Source organism: Triticum aestivum, chromosome 4A, assembly GCF_018294505.1.
Source record: "Triticum aestivum cultivar Chinese Spring chromosome 4A, IWGSC CS RefSeq v2.1, whole genome shotgun sequence".
NCBI lineage: Eukaryota > Viridiplantae > Streptophyta > Magnoliopsida > Poales > Poaceae > Triticum > Triticum aestivum.
This window is the reverse complement of record NC_057803.1, coordinates 272,821,848-272,840,928: the sequence shown is the minus strand read 5'-3', so window position 1 is coordinate 272,840,928 and position 19,081 is coordinate 272,821,848.

Here is a 19,081-nt window from a genome sequence, read left to right as displayed (position 1 = left end):
GCTTGCACTGTAAGCCGTCTGCGGCAGCAGGGTGATAAGGCGTGCGAGAGGACGACGAAAGGCCATGTACACATACGGTTAATAAAAAACATTTGCAATTTAATTACCTACTATACCCCCGTCCTGGTTTATAAGTATGATTTAACTAATAAAATACGAGTGCATGTCGCCAAAGATTATATAGTTGGATTCATATTTGAAAATTGTTTCCAATTATATACTTTTTATAACATGCATTAACATTATGTTGGTTAAATTTGAGGGCAAAGTATGGCTCAGAATATAAAGGGGACTATAGACCAAGACACCGGTAGTAGCACACTGACGACTTGTACGCGACCATTTCTTGCGTGTTCAACTGCTCTATGTGTGCAGTTGCTTGCGGTTCAGGCGGCCGCGGCGCGCTCTGCTCACGTCCCGTCACACGCGCTCTACTCTCGTGTCCCTCCGGGTGCTTTGCCCTCGTCCCTCCATGGCGCTGCCAGTGTTTGGGGCCGGCGCACGATCACGCACTTTCGTGTGCATGCGGTTGCGTCGGGCATGGCGCGACAATGTAGTTACCCGCTGCAAAAACTGCCATGCGGACATGCCGAGAATCCAGGCCACTCGGCCCCCATCTATTCTTGCGTCCATTAACCTTCATCTCTCGCTTCACATGACGCAATAAGCACACCCACGATGACACATACAGAGAGGACATCCAGCGGTTCCAATGGCGATCCCCGTGGCTCCAATGGCGCTCCCAGCGGCCGAGGACGACAACGGCCGGCAGTTCACCATGCATCACGTCATGGACAACCACATGAGGGGGAAGGCCCTCTCGGTGGTGTACACAAATGATCCGGTCTTGGTGGAGATCTCCATCCAAACTATGGAGCAGTTCCTTGCCGAGGACAAGTACCAAGTGGTCGGCTTCGACCTCGAGTACACCATCCTTCGTGTCGGGCACGATCAGAAGGTTGCCGTCGCCTAGTTGTGCATGCGACATGACGTCCTCGTATACCACTACCACCTTGCCACAAGGCCTTGCGAGCGTTTCTCTAGGTTTATCAACAGCTTCGACTATAATTTTGCTACAGTGGACACCACCAACAATCTAAAAGCGCTCAAGGTTTCGGGCTTGAAATGCCTGAATCTTGTCCACATCCAACACCACTACAAGGTCTGGGGCAGCGACAAAAACAAACTGAACTCCCTGGTTGACCTTGCCTCGGCATCATCGACCCCTACTACATGAAGATGAAGAATGAGAGCAAGAAGGACAAGAACGCTTGGCACAGTGTGTGGCATGAGAGACTGGATGAACAACAGATCAAGTACGCGGCCAAGGACGCGTACACAAGCTACGAGATGCACAGGCGGATCGTTGACATGAGGAAGTGTCTTCTTCCTACCCGAAACGAGGGATCGAGCCATATAGCATTGGCGGGAGCGTACAAGAAGTGGATGACTAGATGATCGTTTCTCCTACTTTAGAATGCACGCAATTGTTTATGGAGGTGTGTGCGAATGATCTGTATAGTCACTTATGTAATTGGATATTTATTTTAGTTATATATATACATGTTATTCTTCTATAGACAAAGCAAATCACATGGCTTATTAGCGGCAATTGTCTGTGTTATTATTGGTCTTCGCACACATTTCTAATTACGGACCTATTTGCCACGTATCACACACATCTTGTTCAATTGAACCATTTCCATTGTGTTGCCTAATCACACACAGTTCATCCTAGTGAACTGTATGTTGTATATCGCACACACCTTCATCTGGCTTCTCGTTTATTTTGTTCCTCCTCATCGCAAACAGTTAATTGAACTGAACCGTATGCCCTACATCGCACATGCAACTAAAATCTGAACCACGTTTGATGCATCCTTCATCACAAACATTTTGCACCTTTTTTTACGGTTGTTTTACACCACTGTTTGTGATTATGGCATCACACACAGTTTTGTCGAAGGGTCTCTGATCATAGTGACGTGTTTGGACCATCCTGTAGTAGTGAGTCTAAGGCATATAATGTTCACGAGGGTGAACTCTATAAGCTAAGTACCACGAGTGTCCTCCAACGATGTATATTCGAAGAGGAAGGGAGATTGCTACTTCAAGAAACACACGCCAACATGAGAGACATCAAGCCATTGCTAGGACCTTAGTCAGCAAGGCTTTCTGAGTTGGTTTCTACTGGCCGACAACTGAGGCTGACGCAAACGCATTAATTTAGCGTTGCCCAGACTCTCAAGTGTTTGCCATGCAAACCACATGCCCCACACAGCCCTCTGCACCATCCCGATTGATAATGTCATGTACCTACGGTAGGGTCTTAGGCCTGACCTACATGCCCTACCCAAGGACACTAGGTATAAGAATCAAAGACCTACAAAGTTAGAAAGGAGATGCTGACTAGAATGACCACAGCGTGCAAATCACTCGACACAAGATCCACTCGATTACCCCTCCACCACTCGACCATCCATATTCACACGGAGTACCTGGTTTCACTCGAAGGCAGATCCACTCGGCCAGGTGATCAGTTTGTTGCTATAAAGATTATTAAGTGTAGGCATTACCTGTAGCGTATGCACCTTTATTTCTCCATTGAACCCTTGGGTAACAGAGAATTCATGCGAGGCCAGCGGACTCTATATAAGCCTCCCCTATGCTCCTACACATGGGTTTGCACCCCCTGTAATTCAACACTCCAAACACTAAAGCTCCCGCAGCACCGAGACGTAGGGTCATTACCTCCTCCGAGAGGGGCCTGAACTCGTAAACCTGAGTGTACAACCTGGCCGTAGCTAGGCTCTGCCCTCTCCTACGTACCCCTAATCTCTACTGTCAGATATGTTCCCATGATAGTTGGCACCCACCGTGGGGCAGGCGTCTAAGCGACTTTCGGCGTGGTTGCGTTCTTTGAACTCCTTCATCATGGTTTCCGGTGGCGGATTGTCTCTGGATCGCGAGACCCGTCTCGGCGCCCTTAGTTTCATTATCGATGATTCGGCCTGGCTCCAAGAAGCCCACCTTGACGTTGAGGCACTCCGTGCCAGTTCCTGTGGCGTCCTCCTCCGGCAGCCATCGACTCAGTATGAGGCGTCTCCGGTGGCGTCTTCCCTCCCTGCTACTCGCCGTCGCAAGCGATCCGGTCTCTCTCAGCTCCAGTGGTGGGTGAAACACATGGTTGTTCGTCAGTCATCCACCATGCAGATCGTGGCAATCGAGCCCGACGAGTTGCTCTATGGCTTGTTCGATCCATTGTCTGATCACATGGATACGCCTTTTGAGTGCGAAAGCAACGACCCGGCGGTGGAAGTCCTCGTGATTGGCTCCCACCGTAGCCCACTAGGATTTCCCCGTGGCGAGGGTGAAAGCAGTGGCCCATCGCATGCCAATGACAAGTACTACCCACAGGCCATCACTGCAAAGCAAAGAGAAGAACTGCAGCGCAGGAATGAGCAGGTCCTTCGGACCCCCATCGTAGGGGAGACTGCTGAGGCCCAGGCTTTATAAGCCGCATGCATAGCCACTCTGGTAGAATGTACGCGTCTAGAGGATCTCCAGAAGTCACTTGAAGACCGCGCTCGCAGACAGCCTCTGAATCCCAATCGATGTCAGACGCGGTTATTCCGGAGTGGAACACAAAATGAGTATTAGGCATTCCGCACTCCGATTCAGAATGTTGCAGCCGTATCATGGATGGCAGATTCCATCCAACTGTCCTGATCTAAAGCAGTGGAAGGTCTTCGATAGATCTGAGCGTCGCTCAGGGCGGCTGGTTAGCAGAATTCAGCCGTTTCCCATTCACGCAACAGGATTCACAGCAGGTCAGTGAGGGCAGACATAGTTCAGTCGGCGCACAGTCCAAGATCACTGTGATGGCCTGGCTTATTAGGGATGATAGACTACTCATATCAATAAGGAATTCCTTCTTTTCTGGTAGCCCATTCGGACAGAACTCCAAAGTTAAGCGTGCTCTACTTGGAGTAGTGTCAGGATGGGTGACCGACCGGGAAGTTGCTCCCGGGTGCGCATGAGTGAGGACAAAGTGCGCGGAAAAGACTAGTATTGATCTGTTGGGCCAGTCTAGATCCCGCCAGGAGTAACGACCACCGGCGGGTGTGTCCGGGGCGTTACAAGTTGGTATCAGAGCCGACCCTCGCGGTTACACGGGTGGTTGCGGACAGGTGCGTGGTCATGTTGTTCATGACGGTTGTGACCCGTCGTGGCACACGGCATGGCACATGTACTGGACTGGAAGCACAGATGAATGTGCCAAGAGGGAACGTTCCTGTGGCCTGACGAGGACGTCGATTCCTCTGAGTGGGGGTGTATGTGATGGCCTGGCTTATTAAGGATGATAGACTACTCATATCAATAAGGAATTCCTTCTTTTCCGGTAGCCCATTCGGACAGAACTCCATAGTTAAGCGTGCTCAGCTTGGAGTAGTGTCAGGATGGGTGACCGACCGGGAAGTTGCTCCCGGGTGCGCATGAGTGAGGACCAAGTGCGTAGAAAAGACTAGTATTGATCTGTTGGGCCAGTCTAGATCCCGCCAGGAGTAACGACCACCGGCGGGTGTGTCCGGGGCGTTACAATCACCTCCGCGGAGTGAAGATCACGGTTATCACAAAGATCAGTACCTGGATCAAGGCCATGGTTAGTTTGCTCATCGACATCACCATGATGACCACCCTCGAGTGCCATCACCCCTTCCGAGGGGTCGTCCATATGCGCCCCGGCTTTACGACAGGCGCCCTTACGGTGACGAGCGAAGAGAGCCAATCGATCCCCGAGATTCTGGATACAACGCAAGGTCAGTCGTCATGCAAAATCTGGTCGACAAGGGCAGAGCTCACCGAGAGGGTTTGGATAGACATCGCCAGAGTGGAAGTGGGGTGTTTGTCTCTGGGTCCGAGTGCTTTAGCAGGGCCATACGAGCTGTTGAGATACCACCCAACTTTAGGTTGGCCGCAGTGGTGAACAAGTTCATTATGAGTCAAAGCTACATACATGGTTGGAAGATTACTAAGGGGCTGTGCAGATTGGTCGCGGCAATGATTATGTTGCCATGAAGCATTTGCCTTTGATGTTAGAAGGATCGGCCCAGGCATGGTTGGACCAGTTGGCTCCGGCTAGCATACACTCTCTACTGCAGGATGCTGCTAACATGACACTACGATCAGTGACCCTTCGACAAAACTATGTGCGATGCAATAATCGCAAATGGTTGTGTAAAAGAACCATCAAAAAAGGTGCAAAACGTTTGTGATGCAGGATGCATCGAACACGGTTCAGTTTTTAGTTGCGTGTGCGATGTAGGGCATATGGTTCACTTCAATGAACTGTTTGCGATGAGGCGGAACAAAAGAGATGGGCAGCCAGATGAAGGCATGTGTGATGTACAACATATGGTTCACTCGGATGAACAGTTTGTGATTAGGCAACACAAAAGAAATGGTCAGCCAGATCAAGGTGTGTGAGATATACGGCATGCGGTTCACTCGGATGAACTGTTTGTGTTGAGACAAGATAACAGAAACGGTTCAATTAACAAGATGTGTATGATACGCGGCAAATAGGTCTATAATCAGAAATGTGTGCGAAGACCGATAATAAAACAGACGGTTGCTGCTAATAAGACGTGTGTGTTGTGCGACGGGGTTGCATACTGAACAACAACATAGACACACACACACACACACACACACACTTATAAGGCCATGGTTGCATAACCAAATTAAACATCCACTTACATAGGTGGTTACTACAACCATGGCATTTGCACACACCAAAGTAAACTATTACATGCATAATTACATAGGTGGCTACTACACACATGACATTTCCACACACCAATAAAGTAAACTATATATTACATGCATGATTAACTAGCATAAACGATCATCTGATCATCATCTACTTCTTGTGATGCTTGCTCTGCTTGTGGCTCGATCCGGGCTTGTCGATTTGGGTAACGAGTCACTTCCTCATGTCAACGAGCCACCTGTGCATCTTGTAGCATCTGTACACTCTCTTGGCCACGAACCTGAGGTGAGGTTCATCCAGTTGCCGCATCCATGCCCTGTGCCAGGATAAGGGACTTGTTCTCTGGGCATCCTGCTTCATCTTTTCATATAAGGGGTTGATGATGGCCGAGGCGAGTTCGACCAGGGAGTCCTTCGTGCTGCCCCGGTGTAGCACCGAAGATGCAATTCTATCCCAATGACGTGATATAAACTCATCAATGGGGCACAATCACATTTTGAGCACATAGCAAGGTGGACATCATTACAACATAGCATGTACTGCATAGATGAGAATAGAAGATAAATGCTTACACTCTCAATACATCAATCCATACCAATCATCATACATAAGAGCAGGATCCGACTACAAATGAAATCAAACGAAAAAGAAGAAGGACATCCACCCTGTAAATCCTAGGTTCACCGACCTAGAACCTATCCCTTGATCGAAGAAGAAGAAGCAGAAGAACTCCAAACAATCAAGCATCGCACTTGCGTCAGATCATCGCATTACCTGTACCTGCAACTGTTGTTCTAGTAATCTGTGAGCCATGAGGACTCAGTAATCCCATTACCATGGTTATCAAGACTAGCAGAGCTTAAAGGGGTATGGAAAGGATAAGTGGTGAGGTTGCAGCAGCGACTAAGCAATATATGGTGGCTAACTCATGAGTACAAGAGTAATGATCAAGAAGTGATCCTGAACTACTTACGTTCAAACATAACTCAAACCGTGTTCTCTTCTCGAACTCCCTTGAAAAGAGAAGATCACGGTTACGCAACGTGGTTGGTGTATTTTTAGAAGAGTTTACTTTAAGTCCTCTACAACCGGATATTAAAAAATTCCCATCTACCACATAACCGCGAGCATGGCTCTCAAAAGTTTAAACCCTGCAGGGGTGTCCCAACTTAGCCCATGACAAGCACACGATCCACAAAGACAATCCTCCATCGTCGGACACCAGATCAGACTCAGAATGCCGGTGCACAAGACATTTCGACAATGCTAAAACTAATCCAGCAAGACCATCCGAATGTGCCGACAAATCCCGATAGGAGCTGCACATATCTCGTTCTCAGTGCACACCGGATGGGACATCCTACGAGTAAAACCAACCCTCGAGTTTCCCTGAGGTAGCCCCGCAGTCTACTCGGTTCGGACCAACACTCAGAGGAGCACTGCCCTGGGGGGTTGAATTAAGAAATCCTCGGGGTCCAGAAAGTCCCTAGGCAAGTTTTAGTTCTTATTAGGCAAATGGTAAAACCAATGTTGGGCCTTGTTGAAAAAGTGTTATTCAAAGCGGACTATCAAGAGGGCCACATATCCCTAATCATGTTAGGGACGCAAAATCAAGGAACATAACACCGGTATGACGAAAACTAGGGCGGCAAGAGTGGAACAAAACTCCAGGCAAAAGGCCGAGCCTTCCACCCTTTACCAATATATAGATGTATTAATTAAATAAGAGAGATTGTGATACCCCATGATATCCATGTCCCAACATGGAACAACCTGCAACTGCACCTGCAACTAGCAATGCTATAAGAGGTGCTAAGCAAAGCGGTAACATACCCAAACAACGGTTTACTAGGAAGGGTAAAAAAATTAGAGGCTTATCAAGACAACTAGCAAAGCAATTATAGATGACCATTACTTGGCAATTTGGGAGGCTTGATCAACAAGTGGTAGGTAGCGCGACATAGCGATACCATCGAGACAACTAGCAAAGCAATTATAGTAGTGGTAGCCCAAGTAATGGTCATCTTGCCTGAAATCTCACTAGGAAAAAGACCGAATCCATGAAGTAGATGAACCAACCTAGTCGAACGGAACCTCAAAATCGCAACGTAACCGGAACTATCAATGAGAATGGCAACCGAAAAGAAGGAAACATCATGGTAAACAACCATCACATAAACATGGCATGCTGCACAATCAAGTATGATGCATGTCCAAGTTAATGAGCATGTCATGGCAAAGTGCACAAACAATACTACAAATTAAGTGGAGCTCAATATGCAACGAGTTGCATATTGACGAAACACCACATTCATTTATTTAGTTCTCCCCCGTTTATGTAGCCAACAATATTAAATGTTGTTAAACATGGAAAGAGGTGAAGCATAATTAAACTAACTATTTAGGCAAGTTTAAATGAGGCCAGAAATATCAAACAACAATTCCGGTAAATCCTCATGTGCATATAGCAATTTAATGCAAACAACAATTTGAAACATTTTAATGTTGTTATCATGATGCGGATAACATATGCAAGTTTTATGCAATTTGATGTTGGCATAATATGATTGGAGGCATTTGTCGCCATGCCGGAAGGAAAAGGGTGCCACGACGGCGAAATGGAAATGGTGCCATGGCGATAAAAATGGAAATGGTGCCACAGCAACATTTCGATCCCGGTAACTCGATTGAGATACCGATGCAAAAGAGAAGTGTGCGGATGTGTGGAACACGCAAGAGATGATGGCGTGCTCCCGGTAACCAGGTTCCTACGGGTCGGTGGCATGGCAAACAAGGAGGAACATGCAATGATAGCTCGGACACGGTGCAAACACAGTGCATCTCATACAACAGACGTGCATTCATTCACGGGTCATCGTCTTGGCGGTTATACCTTCGAAGCGTGCCTTTTCGGAACGGATCAAGTTTAGAGCGGTGTAGAGGAAGTATACATTCTCGGGACGGTCGTAGTGGAAGTAGTCGTTCATGTTTCGTAGTAGAACGCATTCCGTAGATGATCGGGGTCACGGCGAGGAACTTGATGTCCACGGGGTATAAGGTAGAGGAGGTAGTGGTACTATTTGTCGGTCGTCATGGTACTTGGGGTCTTCGAATTTGTCGATCTCGATTCTTGCGATGGTAGTGGTACACGTGGTTGTATTGTTCGGGTCATCTTTAGAGGTACTTGACGCATCCCCGGGTGTAGTCATACAAGAGGGTCTTGACGAATCCGAAGGGGCACTTGGCAACCCAAAATTACTCCTGTTCGAGGAGGTCTCCGTCTTGGAGTTGGCGCAAGGCTCGTAAGAGACGCCGATGCAAAGAGTCAGCGAAACGTGGCGGTGGTAACGGCAGCAGCAAGCATGGCAAGGCTTGAGTGCAACGACGCCATGGGCATGCAGCAAAGCAAAGGATCATCGGGGCTCATGTCATAGCAGAGGCAAGAGCGGGGCACGAGGAGCAAGGCGAGCAACAAAACAAGACGCGGACGGAGGAGGTGCTGCCGGGCACTTATGGTGGTGGAGCAGGGGCTCCACGCAAACAGGGCCGTGGTGGAGGTCGCCGTCGAGCGCGCAAGCACGCCGAGCAAGGGATCCCTCGGGTCGTGCAGAAGAGGAGGACAGAGCAAGGGAAGGAGGGCGGCGCAAAGGTGAGGCGCGGGGCAGCGACGGTCGCCGGCGGCGAGCACATGAGGTCGCGACGGCGTCAGGTGGCGTGATGGTGGCGGCGGGCCGGCTCGATCCGGGCACGACGGTGGCGGGAAGGTGACTGGCAGGGTGGTCGAGCTCGAGGTGGGCTTGGGCGAGGGGATTGGGCGCTGCGCATGGGGATCAGGAGAAGGGGACGAGGCTGGTAGCGCTAGAGGAGGACGAAGGGAGAGAGTTGGGGATCGAGAGAAGAGCGAGAGAGATGGGGATCGGGGCTGCATGCGTGGGATTGGGCGAGCGGCGGCGGGCAGAGGGAACGAGGGAGTGGGATTGAGAGGAGAGGTCGGGCCTAGGGTTTAGGAAGGGGTCGGCTGGGCCTTAGGTGCAGATTGCCTTGGTGGGCCTGCGCAGGAGCTGTGGAGGCCCAGTTGGGCTGGCTTTCTCTCTCTTCTATTCCCTTCTCTTTTATTCTATAGGAGAAAAAGAAATAGAGAGAAGAAAAGAGAGAGAGAGAGAGAGAGGGTTTGGAAAGAGCTTGGGTATGGGGATTATTTTCCCAGACTCACAAAAATGCGAGGAATTTGACAAAAATAGCGTGAGGATTTTTAGAGGAAGTAAAATCCACACCTGTTCGTTTTATCTCAGACAAGTTTGAATTTCGAAACCCATTCAAATGACCAACAAATGGGTTGAAATTATAGGGTGTGACCCTACGCACCAGATGTGATTTATCGGCGGACTTGGAACATTTATGTAGAAGTAAAATTGCAACTCAATTTTACTAGAAGGTCGAAAGGAAGGATAGGAAGTTGAGTCGGATAAAAGAAGAGTTGAAGAATAATGCAAATGTGTTATGGGTGATTCCAAGTTAATGGAACATTTATTATAGCCCCCTAATATACTGGGAGGATATGTTATAAAGAGAAATCACCATGCGAATTCCCTCGATTTAAATGGACCGAAAATCCATATGACTTGTTTGTTTGATTTGAAAAAAAATTAGTGATATGATGGCATGATGACATGATGCAATGCAACAAGCAAAGATGAATGCAACGAACAAAATAAATCACATGATGAATATCGGGATCCATGGAAGGCATCTGGAGCGCCCGTCTTGGGGTGTCACACGCAGACCCTGTAGTGGTCACGGATTTCGATAAGGTTCTTGCAGGCCAAGACCGTAACACCGTGCGCTTTTACATCGTTGGTGGTTTACACCGTGGCGAACTTGTAGTCGGTGATGTTAACAAACCTATTGAAACGGTCGCAAGGCTTTGTGGACATGTAGTAGTGGTAGATATGGACGTGATGGCGCATGCACAACTGTTCGACGACAACCTTCTGATCTATGTCGGGACTACCGACGGTGTACTGGAGGTCGATGCCGAGCACCTTGTACTTGTCTAGAGAAAGCAACTGCTTAGCGTTGTTGATGTAGTCGTCCACCACGGTCGGGTCGATGGTGTACACCACCGAGAGATCCGTCATCCTCGCGTGGGTCTCCACCCAATGCTCGCCGAACTCCATTGGAGCACCGCTAGATATCCCCTCTCTATGTGTCGTCGTGGGTGTGCTTGTTGTGTTCTGGGGCGTGATCGAAAGGTTGAAGAGACTAAAGTTATAATGGCCATGGGAATTAAAGGGGAAGCCGGACTGCCAGGAGTATTGGCAGGCCGTGATGGCAGTTCTAATTTGTAGCGCGTAACTCCATCGTGTTGCACGTAACTGCATAGCATGGCAACGCGCGTGGCACAACCGCATGCATATGGGGCCCTCGACGTGATCATGCGCACGCCCAACTACTAGCAGAGCGCGCGCCAAGCGACGCGAGAAGAGCGCTCCGTGGTCACCTCAACGGCAAGCAACCATAAACATATTTGCATATACAGCAGTTGAACACGCAAGGAAAAGTTGTCCACAAGCCGAGCGTTCCAACGGACGCGAGCAGAGCACGCCAACAGACGCGAGTAGAGCGCGGCGCGGCGCCTAACGGTGAGCATAACACGCTGCGGTGCCTAACGGCGAGCAGAGCTTACCGAGGGACGCGAGCAGAGGCCAGCACAGTGATACATGGCAAATAAGACAAACTGTGCGAGCGATGTCGGAGACATCAAGAACGAATTAGATTAGAGTTGCATGTGCGATACGTGGCATACAGTTGATCCATCCGAACTGTTTGTGATGGAATAAGTTGTGTGTGTTGCAGGCAAACGCTTGCTGCTATATAACCATAAATTAACCAAAAAAGTATTAATGCATGTAACAAAATTTTTATAACTAGAGACTATGTTCAAATACGAATCCAACGATATAATCTTTGGTGACATGCATTCGTATTTTATTAGTTAAATCCTACTTATAAACCTGGACGGGGGTATAGTAGGTAACTAAATCGCTAACATTTTTTTTTGAATTAACCATATATGTACGTGTCCTTCCGTCCTCCTCTCGCACGTCTTGTCACCCCGCTACCGCAGACGGCTTACAGCGCAAGCTTGCGCAGCGCGCGGGGGCGTTCTTTTACCCAAACTGTGGCTCGAAGTGGCGCCAATGATTCATCGGTGAGCCCGTTCCCGTACAACCTCGCAGGTTCCCACGAAAGCTTCCCGCCCGACTTGGTGAAATCCCCCAAAATCCCATTGCTTTACCGGCCTACTATATAAACCCTCACGGCTGGCGAGTCATGCATCGCATTTTCCGCTCCCTCCCTATAGCTTATCTCGTGAGCTTCTCCCACAATCGCCAATAGCACCGGTACGTTGTTGTCGCTCAGCCACTCCGCCGTCATTAGAGGACAGCTCTAGCTGGGAGGCTACACCGCGGCGGCGGCTCAATCCCTGGCGTAGTGTAGTGCGTGTGGTGACCCTTTTCACTACAAAAAAATACACTTCTGTGACGATACATGTTTGTCACCGTAGGTCACTTTTTTGTCATGCATGTACATCCATGACAAATTTATGACAGAATCAAGATAGTTATACCTGTGCTGTCGTAGTAGTGTTCCATGACATTACCAAAATTATCATCACAGAAGTGTCCACTTCCATGACGATAAATCACGCGTCACAGAAGTGCTTTCGTCAAGGGTGACCGACACATGGCATCCACCGTAACGGAACACCGTTAAGCTATCGGGTCGGGTTTTGGATCCGATAACCCGTTAACAGCCCCGACCAAAGGGGATTTTCCACGTGTAAAATCATCGTTGGTTAGAGGAAACACGTGTCGGCTCATCGTTGGGACAGATATCATCCACTCATTGGACAAGAGGCGCCTATGATAGGTCGACACGTTGCACGGCCCAACAGTGGCCCATTCCGGCGAAAAAGGCCTGCCCAGTAAAAATTAGCAGGCCGGCCCATATAAGGCCTACTTGTGTTAGTTCCATTTAAGCCCACGACCCATACGAGATGTGCCAATTCGGCCCGTTAAAGATTTGACACTATTGCAGCCCATCGTCAGTTCGAGCCCATTAACAGCCCGCTATATATTTGGGCTCAATATCGGCCCAATAAGATTTCGGCCTGTTAATGGCCCATTTAATGGATGGGCCAATTTTCAGGATGTACATCTTTCGGCCTTTTAGCGATCCATTTAAATGTTGGGCTAATTCCCGGTCCGGTGTGTCTTTCAGCCTGTTGACGGCCCATAAATCTGATGGGCCATTTGTAGTCGGACCTGAGTTTCGGCCTTTTAGCGGCCCATTTAAGTGTTGGGCCAATTTCTGGCCCGGTGTCACTTTCAGCCTGTTGACGGCCCATAAATCAGTTGGGCCAATTGTAGGCGAACCTGAGTTTTGGCCTTTTAGCGACCCATTTAAGTGTTGGGCCAATTCCCGTCCCTGTGTGCCTTTCGGCCTGTTAACGGACCATAAATGAGTTGGGCCATTTATAGTCGGACCTTAGTTTTGGCCTCTTAACGACCCATGCCCTTCATGTTCCAATACCAGCCCGGTTTCTCTTTCAGCCTGCTAAAGGCCCACGACACAGTTGGGCCGTTTACAATACGACCTGACTTTCGGCCTCTTAGCGGCCCATGCTCTTCATGGTCCAATACAAGCCCGCTGTCTCTTTCGGCCTGCTAAAGGCCTACAGTGTAGTTGGGCCATATGTAGCCCAAACTTAGTAACGACATGTTAACGGCCCGTGAAATAAATTGGGGCCACCTGTTGCCCGCTTCAATGTTGGCCTGTTAACGACCCGGGAGGTAAGAGGGCCGACCATTAACTTTCGGCCTATTAACGGCCCATTAACTTAATGGGCCCACTAAAGTTCGTTCATGTCTTTAGGCTAAATTATATAATTTGAGCCCATTACGACGAGCAAAGGTACGGCATACAGGGAATAACGTTGACATCCAGAATATATTATAGGAAATTACATCCACCGGGCAATCAAAGATTGATGCTAGTGCAAATAAATGAGCAGAACCTAACCATCTACAACGTCACAATCTGCAACCTCAGCATAGATGACGCCCATAAGCATGTGAGCAAGTTCTTGCTACTTTGCCACACTGTCTCTGAAAACATTGATCAGTTGTTGTGTCGCACGACTCTGCACCTCTAATTCATCCACCATTTCCATCATTGCTTCAGCCATTAATTGGTTCACAAACATACATTTATTCAGTCGCATTCGAGACAGAGGATACTGAACAGATTCAGATGGCGATTTTGGCAGGCTTGTATTATTGATAGTGGAGAGTGTCTTGACCACTGCATCATAACATAAATTAGGACGGGATCCAAACATATTAACCATGAGTTATTGCCATATTACCTGGCCTAGATTTACTGGAAAGAAACAATGGGGTTGCCTTGCTATTTTTAGAGTTTGTCTTCTTATCTTCAGTAGCCTGCCCAAAATTAACACACTAGCATTGCTATCATTGGCCAAGTCAGATAATAGGAAAGCAACATTGACACAACGAACGTTTGGGCAACTATCCTACACCAAATTAACACAATATGGCACAACTATCATCAGCCAGGGAAGGTAATACGAAAGCAACATTGACACAACGAATGAATGGGCAACCAGAGAAGCACTACAATTCAGTAATGTGCGTGATATGAGATAGCACATTCATGCAGCTCAGTATGCAAAACTACCAGGCAGTTTTCCATATAAAAATCAACATTGGCACCTTTAACATTTTGCTACAACTAATTTTAGATCAGATAAAGGTTAGATTCAGGCCGATTAACAAAATACATGCTGATGTAAAAATATAGTGATATACAACAGGTACTTACATCAGCAATGGAGGACAGAGAATTCCCGCAAGATATTTTTCTTGAATACGATCCCAATGGAGGAAGTCTTGTATCGTTTAACCTTATTTTCTAAAAGAGAGACGGGTAAGAAACATGTAGAAAATATGATCGAAATGCTATAAAATTTCATGATGCGAGGATACGCACACGCTTCTTAGAATGGAGTTGACATTCTTTTGCTGGACTGGAGCGGACTAGTTCTTTGGCCACTGGAATATGCTTATTATCAGTGGGAGTTGGGTTTCTCTGTGCTGGAGCAGTATCTATGAAAAATGGAGTTGGTTTATTATCTCCTGGCGTTTGGATCTTTTGCAAAGACCTGGTTTGTAACCCTTCAGATTCTAACATAGTCATCTTCCCCTTGCATGCCTTATATAGAAGAATGGTGCTTCAATTATAAAACATGCTATAGCAGAGATGGAATAGGTACTGAAGAATAGAAAGGCATGACATATTGTCATGTATTCCCTCCATCCGGAAATAAATGGTTGGGTCTAGGCGTATTTCAGTTCTAGATACATCCAGTTTTATCCATTTCTGCAACATGTAATCTGGGTGGAGGGAGTATGACGTAAGAGCTAGGGATACGACAGGACAATACAGTAAAAAACACACTAAAAATCCACTGAAGAACCAAAGTAATCAAACCCATAGATATGAGATAGTACACTCATGCCGCTCAGGATGCAAAACTACCAGGCACTTTTCCTTACAAAAATCAACATTGTGGCCTTTAATCATACATTTTTCTACAACTAAATTTAGATCAGATAAAGGTTGGATTCACGCCGATTAACAAAATACATGCTGATGTAAAAATATAGTGATATACAACAGGTACTTACATATGCATTGGAGTACAGAGAATTCCTGCAAGAATCTTTCCCCACAGACGATACCAGTGCAGAAATTCATCTATCTATTAAGCTTATTTTCTAAAAGAGAGATGGGTAAGAAACATGTAGAAAATATGATCAGCATGCTATAAAATTTCATGATGCAAGGATACGCACACGCTTCTTGGAATTGAGTTGACATATTTTTGCTGTACTGGAGCGGACTAGTTCTTTGGCCACTGGAATCTGCTTATTATTAGTAGGAGTTGGGTTTCTCTGTGCTGGAGTAGTATCTTTAAAGACTGGAGTTGGTTCATTATCTCCTGGCGTTTGGATCTTTTGCAAAGGCCTTGTTTGTAACCCTTCAGATTCTAACATAGTCATCTTCCCCTTGCATGCCTTGTATAGAAGAATGGTGCTTTAATTATAAAACATGCGACATCACAGAGATGGAATAGGTACTGAAGAATAGAAAGGCATGACATATTGACATGTATTCCCTCCATCCGGAAAAAAATGGATGGGTCTAGGCGTATTTCAGTTCTAGATACATCCTTTTTTATCCATTTCGGCAAAATGTAATCCGGACGGAGGGAGTATGGTGTAAGAGCTAGGGATACGACAGGACAACACAGCAAAAAAACACTAGTTGAATGTAAAACTGCATGGTAGCGGAATACATACAGAAATAACTAAGGCAACATACACGTGTATGATTGGGAAAATAAGATGGCATTGTAACAGAGCACTAGAACAACACTTCAATGTAAAAAAACATGGTATGGTAGACAGATGAAGTACATACTGATGAATAACAATGCATAAGATATTCAGAAGCATGATGTCCAAATTAAGCAGATGGCATTGCGATAGAGTAGAATGACAGTACTTAAATTTGAAAACATGTTATCATGAATGGAGTAGGTACTGAAAAACAGGAAGGCATGACATATTTACATGCATGATCAGCATGCTAAGCACATGGCATTGTAATAGAGTAGATACACTCCAGGACATTATATGCATGTTGTACCCATATCATAGGCCAAGTTAGAGCAAGGACCTTGTGGGGTGAAGAGGATTCATCATCTTTTTGCAAGTCTTCTGAAGAACTGCCTTTACATGTTCCATCATATTGGGTATCATTTACATCAAGTTTATTGGCCTTTACATTGCTCCGTGAGGTTCTTGTGGATATATCAGTGTGTGCAATTATATCTGACATGCATGGAAGACAACTAGTAGTTAGATTTATGTAATGAGTGCATGTAGGAGACAACATAAATAGTAGGACTGGGGTTAACTAGCAGCAACAGGTCTCATAAACTAAAGGGAGAACACAGATGAAAGCTACATAATATGTATCGTTTGTACTCTAGATTAACTAGATGGCACACAAAAGTATTAAAGAACAACATAGGAAATACTAGAAGTGGTATAATACTATAATCACCAGCCTGTGGGATAGCATTGGCCGATGGATGATAACTATGGAACAGTGTTACCTAAAGAACAAGTATCTTAGCTGAACTATGGAACAACGTTAACTCCTGAACAAGACCCGTAAGAGATCAGCATGAATATACAGTGAAATGTGATGATCTATTTTCCATGCTTAGATGAATAACAAAGCCATAAATGTTGCACACAAGTAAGATGATGGTACAACCTATCTGGCTGCCATCCATAGGAGTGAGCATCATGTGCTAACTTGTGGATGGCCCTGCAGTTGTTGTGGCTGTACATGTCGGGCACGCGCATTCGATGCAGGGAACTGTTGAGTGGGGACTATAGCTCCCTTCTGGTGTATGCTTCCCTTATTGGAGCAGCTGCGGTGAGTCGAAAGACGGTGTGTGTGAAGATGCAGATAACACATAATGTTAAGAACGACATATCTCTTTGATCTGAACAAATACACTAAGAGATCAACAGCAAGATACAAGAGTGGTCACACATCTGTTGACTGACGACTAAATTGGGGTCACATGATTTTATTTTATTTTGGTACTGTCCGATCTACGCCGGATGTCTGGCCGTCTTGTGCCTCCCGGCTGACACTGTTCGGAATCTTCCCCGAAGAGCCAGCGACCAACGGCAGAGCAGCCTGCCTCCGCCGTCTGTGGCCCCAGCCAAAACCCCGCTCCCCGCCCCACCACACTGCCCTGGTTGCGCCGCCCCCGGGCCAATCCACAAAGACTCACCGTCATCCAGATCCGGCAGCGGCAGTACCTTCAATCCACGCAACTCTAAAAGATAGCCATCTAAGCGCTGCTTCCGCGGCGAACTTTGTGGCCCCGCACCCTTACGTTAGACACCAGCCAACCGATAGCCTAGGAGCTCCGCCGCCTCGAGGGGTGCTGCTTCCCATTGCAAATCGATTGGCCGAGAATAAAAATTCAGACAACTGTTGTAACGCCCCGAGACCGATGTGCCAGGTGTCCTCCAGTTATTCGCTGTTGTTGCCGTGTCATTCGATTGCGTGTTGCATCTTGCCATGTCATCATGTGCATTGCATCATCATGTTTAAAAAAACTTGCATCCGTCCGGGTTCCCCCGTTCTTTCCGTTGTCCGTTCTGAGCCCAGACACACTTGCACCCGCTCGCGGCACGTCTGGAATAGTATTTTATAAGTGGCCGGGAAATGTTCTTGGAACGGGATGAGAGTTGGCGTGCAGTCTTGTTATAGTGTAGGTAGACCGCCTACCAAGTTTCATCGCAATCGGAGTTCGTTTGACGCCCCAACGATTAACTATAGCGGCAGTATAGCCGGTCTAACATCGGATTTCGGTCTCCGGAAACAGTCGCCGGGCCTCCCTCTCTTCTCTTCTCTCAGCTCGAGACCATCTACACAGCCCACTACCTACCGCCAGGTCCAACCTAACCTCTCTCGTCAGCCCGCAGCCCCCCTCGCGCGCAGTCGGGCAGTCGTCACCGTTGGATCCGGATCATCCCCAAACGTCTACAAAACGTCACCATTTTCTTATTTGGACTTCCTAGCTATTTTATGCGTGATCGTTTGATTGCGATTGGAGGGACGAGGTGGCCCCTAACCTAATCTATGATGTATTTATACTCCACTCCTAGTCTTTTTGGACAAACTCTAAAATCTAGGAGATGTGCCCCGTCGCCCGCCGCCGCTTTCCAAATCCACATCGGGATCTCCTCCCGCAGCAACCGCAACTCCACCTCGTTCTCAGCGTCGGTCCAACCAACGCTCGCCTACCACCATCGGCTCCATCCAGCCTCCGCCTTGCCTCACCCAAGCAGCAGCGCGGCACCGAAGCAGCCCCGAGCTCCTCCTCTTGCGCCTCTACACCTGCTTCCCCTTCGCCTCGTGCCACCGAAGGTCACCTCCCTGCCAAGTTCGCCGCCGCTGCTCCCCTGCTACCTCCAGGCGCCGCCCTGTTCCTCTCCTCCTGCCTCTGTTTCTCCATCTCCTTCCCCCCTCATGTTCTCGCTCTCTCTCTCGCAGGCTCCAGCCACCGCCATGGGGCGTCGCCTCCCCGAGCTCTGTCCATCGCCGGGAATGGGATCCCCGGGGCCG